The 10606-nt window shown below is 35.1% G+C and overlaps 1 protein-coding gene across 2 annotated transcripts in view; it reads right to left on the reverse strand.

Moving 5' to 3' along the window:
- RNF182 (ring finger protein 182) overlaps positions 1-10606 on the reverse strand; it is a 39098-nt gene that overhangs the window by 23135 nt on the left and 5357 nt on the right. Inside the window, exon 1 of one of the 2 annotated variants that reach the window (XM_015567805.1) lies at positions 7804-7817. The exons of the other annotated variant lie outside the window; for it this stretch is intronic. The gene's annotated coding sequence lies outside the window, so the exon portion shown is untranslated. Of the gene's footprint in view, positions 1-7803; positions 7818-10606 lie in introns of those variants that run through there. 2 annotated transcript variants of the gene reach the window in all.

Consider the following 10606-nt stretch of genomic DNA (forward strand, 5'->3'; position numbering starts at 1 on the left):
CTTCTATCATTGACAGTCCCTCTAGGTTGTGGGCTGCTTGCCTGTGTTCCTGAGAAGCATCTACGGTACCAGTCTATAGAGTGTGTTTTCTTTAGTGAATTACCGGTATGTTTACCGGTAATAAACTTGCACTGTTTTATGTATATGTTTGATTACATACAGCCTTGTGACAGTTTTCCTGCATGTCATAAACATTTGAATATAAATTAAAATGTTAAAATCAAATCTGATATTGTTTTACCTTTTATTTGGTGTGTGGAAGGTGTGCGGAAGAGGGGGTAGTCTTATACGGCGAGTATATAACAAACTCTGTATTTTGAGTGGAAATGTTAGGGGGTCGTCTTATACGCCCAGTCGTCTTATACGCCGGCAAATACGGTATGTCAATATGGATGATAAGTTGGAAGAGAGCATTTTGATATGTACAATAATCTTAAGTTTGAGCTCTTTAAATAAGTCCATTTTTTCCCAACTTGACATTAATGAAAAACCAAAGGGTATTAAATCAACTTTCAGGTTGTAGGGTAACAAAATAAGATTGCACTGTGAACATTTTAATGTCAATTTTGCTTAATAACATGACCTAGTAATGATAAAAAGAAGTTAACATAGACGAATTATGTAAAATTACAAGAAAGAATCTAATTTCTGAATTTGAAGAACATTAACTATTTTTCTTACCTAATAAAATGAAAGCAGTAGCATCATGGATTTTAGAGCTGCAGACAGAGATCCCGACTTATTTAATGCTAACTCCCCTATGGAGTTAACAATGCTTCGGCAGTGCCACGAGGTTGCAGTGTAACTGTTAACAGACACCAGCCACAGGTATCTACAGGGCCTAGGTCAAGGAAGACTGAAGCATCAAATATGTGAAAAACCCATAATGTCATGATGATACTTTAAAAACAAACTTATCAACTTTGGAAGATGCTAGGAAACCAACTCAGTATCCTGAAAATGGATACTAACAAATAAAGGGAAAGACTCAAGCATTTATCCTGTCTTTTCTTTATAAAAAGTTCCTTAGAGTAACCAAATAATTGATAAGGCAAAATTCTTGTTTATAATGTATTTCAATTAATAAAGAAAGGGTGATAGAATTATATTATTTTGCATCCCCTAATGAAATAATTGATGTAGACAGGAGTTGGCAGATAATGGCCAGCGGGTCACATCTGATCTGGTAAATAAAGTTTTACAGGAACACAACCATGTCCTTTCAATTACACATTGCCTAAGGCTGCTGCCGCACTACAATGACAGAGACCATATGGCCTACAAAGCGGAAATACGTTCACTATCTGGCCCTTTACCAAAAAAGTTTGCCAACCCCCGAGCTCAACAATGATGATCAATGGTAGCTAAAACCATTAAGCAAAAAGAAGATTGGGAGTTTATAATGGATGGACCAAACTGACAATACCTGTGCTTACTGGCCAAACATAACCTCACAAGGAGGAGGACAGGTATTATGTGTCTCCTCGTGCCCTACAGCAGGAAGTATACACGCCACCTCTGAAGTCTTCCTGTCAAAAAGTGGAAAATCTAATCAAAACTCTGCCTCTAATTATGTTTCCAGGAAATAGGACAGAAAAACAAATTAAACTATACCATGGGGACACAATTGGTAAAAATTCACACTGGGAAATTCTACAGAAAAAGGATCTGGTTTCTCCAAAAAATAAATTGCAGGGGGGAAAAAAGGTGAACCTATAGATTAAAAGCAACCTAAGAAATTTATCAACTAAGTGCATGTGTAGTCCTTATTTGGATTCTGATTCAGGCACATCAACTAAAGAAATTTACAAGACAATCAGGGAAATTGGAATACTGAGCAGATATTTGATGACAGTAAGGAATTAATGTGCTGTTTTCTGGTGTGCTAGTAGTATTGAGGTGATATTTTTTTTAAAAGCAAGTTTCTTTATTGTTGTAAAGATACATACTAACGTATTCACAGATGAAATAATGCAACATCTGGGCTTTGTTTAAAATAATCCAACGGGGAGATGGGCAGATAAACGAAGCAAGATTAGACATATGTTGATCATTGTTAAGGCTGAGTGATTAGTAAAAAGGGATTCATTTTACCATTTTCTCTACTTCTGAATATGTTTAAAGTTTTTCCATAATAAAAATATAAAAATAAAAACCATTAGCATAGCTTTCTGTCTCTACTTTGCAACAACTGTGTTCATGGATGTTTTGTTCCACACCCCCACCCCCACCCCACCCCGCCCATCCACCATGGATCTCTTGATTAACCAAATATTTACTGAACAATTGCTAGATGCTAGCAATAACCTTACCTTCAAGGAATGTATGTTCTAGAGGTAGGGCCCAAAAAGTAACTCAGCTATCACGGTACTTGATGACAAATGCTGCAGAGAAGGATGCTAAGAGAATGCAGAGAAGGTGGAGCTATACTTTCCTGTGTTCCTCATTCCCATCCCTTAATATTTTTTGTAATATATTAATCTATCCTGATTTTCTGCTTTTTCTCTCCTAAACAACAGAATTCCTTTCTCTAAGTGGCTCTGTCTTACCCCATGTCATAACCCAAAGGTTTCCTATTGCCTCCTCCATGACTCCATGCAAGTGGGACACTGCATTCTGCCTCCACTCTGCACGCCCCCGCCCCCCCCCAGGTCCTTTACTTCTGTCACTTACTCTGACAGCCCCAAACTACTACAACTCAATAGCAGAAATTAATAATCCCATTAAAAATGGGCTAAGGACTTGAATAGACATTTCATCAAAAAAGAGATACAAATGACCAACAGATATATATAAAAAAAATGTTCAGCATCACTAATCATCAAGGAATTACAAATCAAAACCTAATGAGCTATCACTTCATACCTACCAGGATGGCTGCTATCAAAAAATAATCAGAAAATATCAACTTTTGGCAAGGATATGTTGGGAATGCAAGATGATACAGCACTATGGAAAACATTATGGAGGTTCCTCAGAGAAAAGAATAGAATTACCATATGATTCTGCAATTCCTACTTCTGGGTATTTATCCAAAATAATTGAAATCAAGATCTCAAAGTGATACTAGCACTCCTGTGTTCACTGTAGCACTAATCACAATAGTCAAAATGTGGAAACTACCTAAATGTCCTTCAACAGATGAATGAATAAAGAGAGTATGGTATGTATACACAGTGAAACTTTATTGGGCCATAAAAATGAAATCCTGTCATTTTCTATAATGAGGATAAACCTTGGAGACATTATGCTAAGTGAAATAGCCAGACACCGAAAGATAAATAGTGCATGATTCCATTTACATGAGGTATTTAAAGTAGTCAAATTCATAGAATCAGCGTGGAATGGTGGTTGCCAGTGAGAGATTGGAGGGGGGAAGAGGAGTTACTAATCAACAGGCATAAAGTTTCAGTTAAGCAAGATGAGTAAGTTCTAGAGATGTGCTTAGTAACATTGAACCTACAGCCAACAACATGGTACTACACACGTACAATTGCTAAGAGCTAAGTCTCATATTAAATGTTCTTAATACAATTTTTTAATGGGTTATTTTATTACTAAAGAAAAGCAGAGGAAAACTGTCAACACGACATAACAGAGAGAAAACAAAAAGGGGAACAAAACCCAACTTACTGTTTAACACTCAAAACAGTATAAGTTCATCCTTTCTGACATAAGGACAAAATGTTGTATATTTTAATCTTTGAAATTTTTAAAACACTGTAGTGGACACATTTAATCAAAAAACTTTAAAAGTTTATTTATTTTTTATATCTGTATTGGCTGTTGTATTGTTGTTGTCATGTTACTTTATTTTTGCCTAAACTACAGTGTGGAAGTAACTCAAAGGAAATTTGGCAGATTCAGACAGAGGTATCTGACAACAGAGAGTTCTGCTAAATCATCTGATGGGGCTACAGGGACACTGTTGAGTCACTGTCATCACTACCTATGGGCAATTTCACCTTTTAAGGTTATTTTCTAAAAATATGCAATGGCAGTTTGACATTGATAAATATATACTGTGTTAACAACATCTGAGGGTAAGTCCCCAAACTGGGCCACAGTCATTTTTGGTTAAACAAATCCCAGCTTTCTCTGATGAGCAGGCTCTAGGATTTTGAGTAAATCACTTGGGGAAATCACTAACCGTTTCTGGGTAATGGTTTTTTTATCTGAGAAGTTAAGATTCTGGACTTGATGGCTAAAGAACTCCTGTTCCAACATTACAGGATCTGTGATTAGGAACAGGCTTTTCATATGCATTGGGGTGCTAGCAATAATTCAAATACCAACTGAGAGCATTACACCCTGACAAAGCAAAGTACTAGTAACACTTTAACTTTCTCACTGCTCAATGTAGATAGAACCCTGTTAAATTTTCTTCTTAGGATCTGGCACAGGGTAAATAACTTATCTACATTAACCATTATTAGTGTAAATTACTTCTAAGAAAAGAAAATTGCTATATAACAATATTAACATGAATTGCTGATGATCAGAGGATAGCATTTTGAAGTAAAAAAAAATCTATGTTTGAATCCCAACTCCACCTATCACTAACTATATGACATTGGTCATGTTATTTAAAATGTCTGAGCCTCTTTTCTTCCTCTCTCTCTCTCTCCTCCCTCTCTCCCTTCTCTCTTTCTAAAATCAATAAAAACAAATCCTTGGGTGAGAATTAAAAATAAATAGATACATAGATAGGTAGGTAGGTAGATTGATAGGCAGACAGATAGACAGACAGACAAAATGTTTCAGCCTCTGTCTCTTGTTTTAATATGACGATAGTACTAAATTCAGGGAATTATTAGAAGGATCAAATAAAAATAAGAGATATATTAACAAACAGCTAGTGCTGGAGAGATGTAGAGAAAAGGGAACCCTAGTTCACTGATGGTGGGAATGCTGACTGGTGTGGAAAACAGTATGGAGTTTCCTCAAAAATATTAAAAAATGGCACTCTTGTTTGACCCAGTGATCCCACTTCTGGGAATATATCCCAAGATTCCTGAAACAACAATCAGAAAGAATATATGCACCCCTATGTTCATTGCAGATCTATATACAGTAGCTAAGATCTGGAAACAGCCCAAGTGCTCATCAGTAGATGAGTGAATTAAAAAATGTGGTACATTTACACCAAGGAAAACTATGCAGTAGTAAAAAAAAAAAAAAAAAAGTGGAGGAGGGGAGGAACTCTTCCACTATAAAACAGCATGGATGGGCCTGGAGATTATTATGCTATGCAAAATAAGCCAGTCAGAGAAAGACAAATATCACATGCTCTCACTCATATGTAGAATCTAATGAACAAAATAAACTGACAAACAAAATAGGACCAGAAGCATGGTTACGTGGAACAACTAACAGCTGCAAGCGGGAAGGGAGGTGAGGGGACTGGATCAAAGGAGGTGAAGGGATTAGTCCAGAAACATATATACATAACACGTAGACACAGAAAACAGTGGGAAAGGGGGATTGGGATAGGTGGAGGTGGGCAAAGGGGGAGGGGTAATGGAAATAGAGACCTTACTTTGTGTGATGGGCGCACTATGCAGTGTGCAGATATTTTGTTGAGTTGTATACTTGAAACTGTTATAGCATAATCATAAGTTAGGAAAATTCCAGGACAAGCAGAATAGGAAAACTAAGATAGTTAAACCACAGTTTGAGCCAAAGTAGCCCAGCCTAGGCCCTCCTGTTGCTTTTTCTATGCCCATCTTTGTTTCACTGGCCTAAGTATATTTATGCTGTGGTCAATAAATTCTTGCTTGCTTTTCTACCCTGTGTCTCTTCATTGAAATCTTTACGAGTCTAAAATAGTAATATAAAATATCAATGAAATCAAGAGCTGCAAAAAAGGAGGAACTCTTACCCTTTAAGACAGCATGGACAGACCAGGAGATTATTATGCTATGCAAAATAAGCCAGTCAGAGAAAGACAAATATCACATGCTCTCACTCATATGTAGAATCTAATGAACAAAATAAACTGACAAACAAAATAGGACCCGAAGCATAGATACATGGAACAGACTGACAGATCTCAGAAGGGAGCTGGTGGAGGGGATAGGAAGGGATAAACCAAAGAACATATATGCATACATGCATAGTCCATGGACATAGATAATAATGCGGTGAAGGCCTGGTGAGGGGTAAGGGCCGGGTGGAGAGGAACAAAGGGAGGGAAGTGTGGGATATCTGCAATACTTTCAACAATAAAAAAATAAGGCTGCTTTTACAAAAGACGGGAACCTCACAACTCTGGATAGAATGGAAAAAGGATAGGAATATATTAAAATAAAATTGTTTGCAAAGTTAATTTAAAAAAAACAGATAATATGCCTGCTTAAATAAATATTAATTCCTTTCCCCCAGCCAGTTCCTGGACATTAAAGTCTTCTAGGCATCCCTGATATTCACCCCATTTCTGGTTTCATCCTGGATTTCCATTCATAAAACACCCTGGCTTGCCCTGTGTTATTGACAAAGACTCTTTCTTTCACCAAATTTTAGTCAGGCTCCTCTGAGCCCTCTACTCAACTAGGCCTCAACCTTGGCCTATAAGAACTGCACTTTGAGCACATTTCATCCACCTCCCATACTGAGACTGAACCAAACACTAGCATAGTTTCCATTAGCTCAAGGCCACATTCCTAGAAAGATGGTCCTGTTCCCTAAAATGCATGCCTGAGAAAGCTCTGTGCTGCCAAAAGAATTTACTGTTTGTTCCAGCCAAAACCTGACTACAGGCCACTGACCTTCCTTTTTCTTGGAGAAAGCTTGCAATCATTAATCCTTTCTCTGCCCCTTTGAGATGTAACTCTTCCACCAACCAGAAATGACTCAGGGTCCTGGGAGTCACCTCTTTGAAATGCAAACATACAGGGAGATAGTTCTTATCTCCCAGTTCTTAGGGGAGACTCAATATTGCTAAAATGGACATTCTTCCCAAACAAAGCTATGGTATTGATTCAACACAATCTTTATCAAAATCCCAGTAGGAGTTTCTTTTCATTTTGATTTAGTTTGGGGTTTTTTTTGCACAAATTGGCAAAATTATCTTAAACTTTATATGGGGATGTACAGGACTTCCAATAACGAAAGCAATTTTGTAAAACAAGAACAAAGATGGAAGATTTACACATTTATACTATTTGATTTCAAGATTTAATATTAGGCTGCAACATGATATAAGGTAAGGAGGGATGGATAGATACAGAGACAGGTCAAACAGATTTGAAAGTCTAGAAATAAAGCCTTATATTTGTTAGTGATTGATTTTTTTATAAAGATGCTAATTCAGTGAAGAAATCATAGTCTTTTCAGCAAATGGTACTAGTAAGTGAGTGGGTGCCGATATACAAATAAACAGACAGGTAAATAAACAAATAGACTTTTACATCAAACCATATGTAAAAATTAATTCAAAATCAATCATAGACCTAGATGTAATAGTGAAAATTATAAATTCTCTAAAAGAAAATATAGAAAATCACTATTTTCATGAAAATATAGGACATCTCAGATTAGACAACAAATTCTTAGGTACAACAACAAAAGCATGTCATGGAAGACAATATTAATAGGTTGTATATCATCAAAATTAAAATCTTCAAAAGAAGGCACTATTAGAAAATGAAAACATTAGTCACAGATTTGGGGAAAATATTTGTATATTTTATATCTACTAAAGAGTCTATATCCAGAATATATAAAATATTCTTACAAATCAGTAAGACGACAACCTAATTTTAAAATGGGCAAAAAAAAAAAAAAAAAGAATGGGCAAGAGACCCTGGCCAGTGTGGTTCAGCTGGTTGGGTGTCATCCCGGGCACCAAAAGGTTGCATGTTCAATTCCCAGTCACAGCACATGCAGGAGGCAACTGATCAATGTCCGGCTCTCCAATCAATGTTTCTTTCTCCCTCTCCCTTCCTCTCTCTCTAAAAATTAATTTTAAAAAATTTTTTAAAGGGCAAAAGAAACAAATAGATATTTCACCAAGCAAAACATACAAATGGCTAATAAGCATACAAAAAGGTGTCAATATTATTAAGCATTAGGAAAATACAAATTAAATAACAAATTAACCTCTACATATCCACTAGAATGACTATTATCAGTAATTGTTGATCAGGATATGAAGAAACTGAAACCTTTATACATTGCTGGTGGGAACATAAAATGTTACAGCCACTTTAGAAAACAGTTTGGTAGATTCTTAAGACATTAAATATATCCACCACATGACCCAGAAATTCTACTCCACTTCTCTTACCTAAAATAAATGAAAATATATAGCTATACCAAGACTTATATAAATTGTCATGGCAGTATTATTCATAGTAGCCAATAATTGGAAACAATCCAAATTTCCATTAACTGATGAATAAACAGAGCTCAGTTTATCCATACGACATAATACTATTCAACAATAAAAATGGCTAAAATACCAATGCATGCTACAATATGGACAAGCCTTGTAAACATTATGCTGGACCCTGGCCAGATAGTTCGGTTGGTTGGAGCGTCATCCTGATATGCCTAGTCAGGGCTTATACAAGAAGCAACCAGTAAATGCATAAATGAGTGGAACAAGTGAGTCTCTCTCTCTCTCTCTCTCTCTCTCTCTCTCTCTCTCCTTCTTCCTCTTTCTTTCTCTCTCAAAAAATAAATAAATAAATAAATATTTTTTAATAACAAACACTATGCTGGATAAAAGAAGCCAGATACGTAAGACTACATATCATACAATGCAACTTATATTAAATGAGTAGAAAAGGCAAATTTAAAGAAACAGTGGTTTCCTGGGATTAGGAATGGAAGCAGAGATTGCAATTGGGCTCAAGAGAATTTTGGGGGTAGATAAATGTTCTAAAACTGGATCACAGTAATAGTTATGGAACTATAAATTTAGCTAACATCACTGAACTATATACTTAAAATGGGTGAATCTTATGGCACATAAATTATGCCTCCATAAGGCTACAATATATGCTTTTAAAAGCAGATTAAACACTAAGAAGAGAGTATTAGTGCAACAGAAGATAGGTCATTAGAAAATTTCCAGGGATAGAGACTAAAACTATGTAAAATAAAAGGGTACCATGGTGCAGAATTAAATTAGAACTATTCAAGTTGATGCTAGACCTTTGTGCTCTGTGGTTTTTAAATAAATTTCAGTATAACTGAAAAAAAAAAAAAGAAAATTTCCAAACTAAAACAAAGAAGAAAAAAAGACAATGGAAACTACAGGAAAGAGTTTAAGAGTCAAATAGGATATAGTGAGAAATCTAACAAATGTATTAAATTGTACTTTCAGGAGAAGAGGAGAGGCTGCACCAGGAGAAGTAATATCTGATGCAATAATTGCCAAGAACATTTTTAAACTGATTCAGGAATCTCTGTGATCCTTAAGCAGGATAAATTATAAGAAAAATATACCTTGGCACATAATAATAGAACTCCTCAGTATCAAAGACAAAGAAAAAATCTAAAGCACAGAAAAATAGCACATCATCTTCAAAGGACCAACAATGAGATCAACAGCTATTCTTTAAACAAAAATAAATTTCCCAAAGGATGATGAAATTACATCATTAATGCACTGAAAGACACTGAAACATAGAATTCTACGTGCAGCAAAAAATGCATTTCAATAATTAAGAAAAAATAAAGAAAATTTCCAACAAATAAAAATACAGAGAAATACTAAAGGGAGTTCTTCCAGGTAAGGAGAACAACCCCAGAGAGAAACACAGACTTACATGAAGGAATGAAGAGAAATGGTAAATATAAATAAGTACTAACTGCATAAAATAGCAATAATAATACAACTTGTGGTTTATTCATATGTGAAATTAAAATAAACGAAAGCAAAAGTACAAAAGGAAGCAGGGGTTTTTACAGAGTTAAAGTATTCTCACAATCATGCATTGTGAGGGAAGTGGTTGAAGTACTCATTTAGAGTAAATTCACAAGTGAAGGATGGATGTTGTAGGGAAGTGGCTAAAAGAAAAACAGGATATATAATTAACAAGCCAACAGAGAAGAAAATTGAATTTTAAGTGCTTCATTCGTCAAAGGAAAAAAGGCAAGAAAAGGAGAGAGGGAAACAAAAACTAGATGAGATAATTAAAAAAAAAACAAATAGTAAAACATAAATTTATACTCAAGTATGATATCAATTACTTTAACTGTAAATGGCTTATTAGATTCCTCAAAGATTGTCAGATGATAATAAAGAAGCAAAACCCAACTACATGCTGCTTATAAAAGAAACAGCTCAAAAATAAAAGTCTTAGAAGTTAAAGTACAGGAAAAGATACATAATGCAAACACTAACCTAAGGAGAGCTTGTTGATACTAATATCAAGTCAAGAACCACTACTAGCACTGAAGAGAGGTATTTAATTATAACAAAAGAGTTCAATACAGGAAAAGATACAACAATTATAAATGTTATGTATCTAATAACATTTCCTCAAAATATGTTTGGAAAAAAAATGATAGAATTAAAAAGAGACATAAAAGTTTGTCGTCACAGTTAGAGATTTAGTTTACACTTCTCAGTAACTGACAAAATAAATAGAAAAAA

Source organism: Myotis davidii, unplaced genomic scaffold (genome assembly GCF_000327345.1).
Source record: "Myotis davidii unplaced genomic scaffold, ASM32734v1 scaffold62, whole genome shotgun sequence".
NCBI classification, from domain to species: domain Eukaryota; kingdom Metazoa; phylum Chordata; class Mammalia; order Chiroptera; family Vespertilionidae; genus Myotis; species Myotis davidii.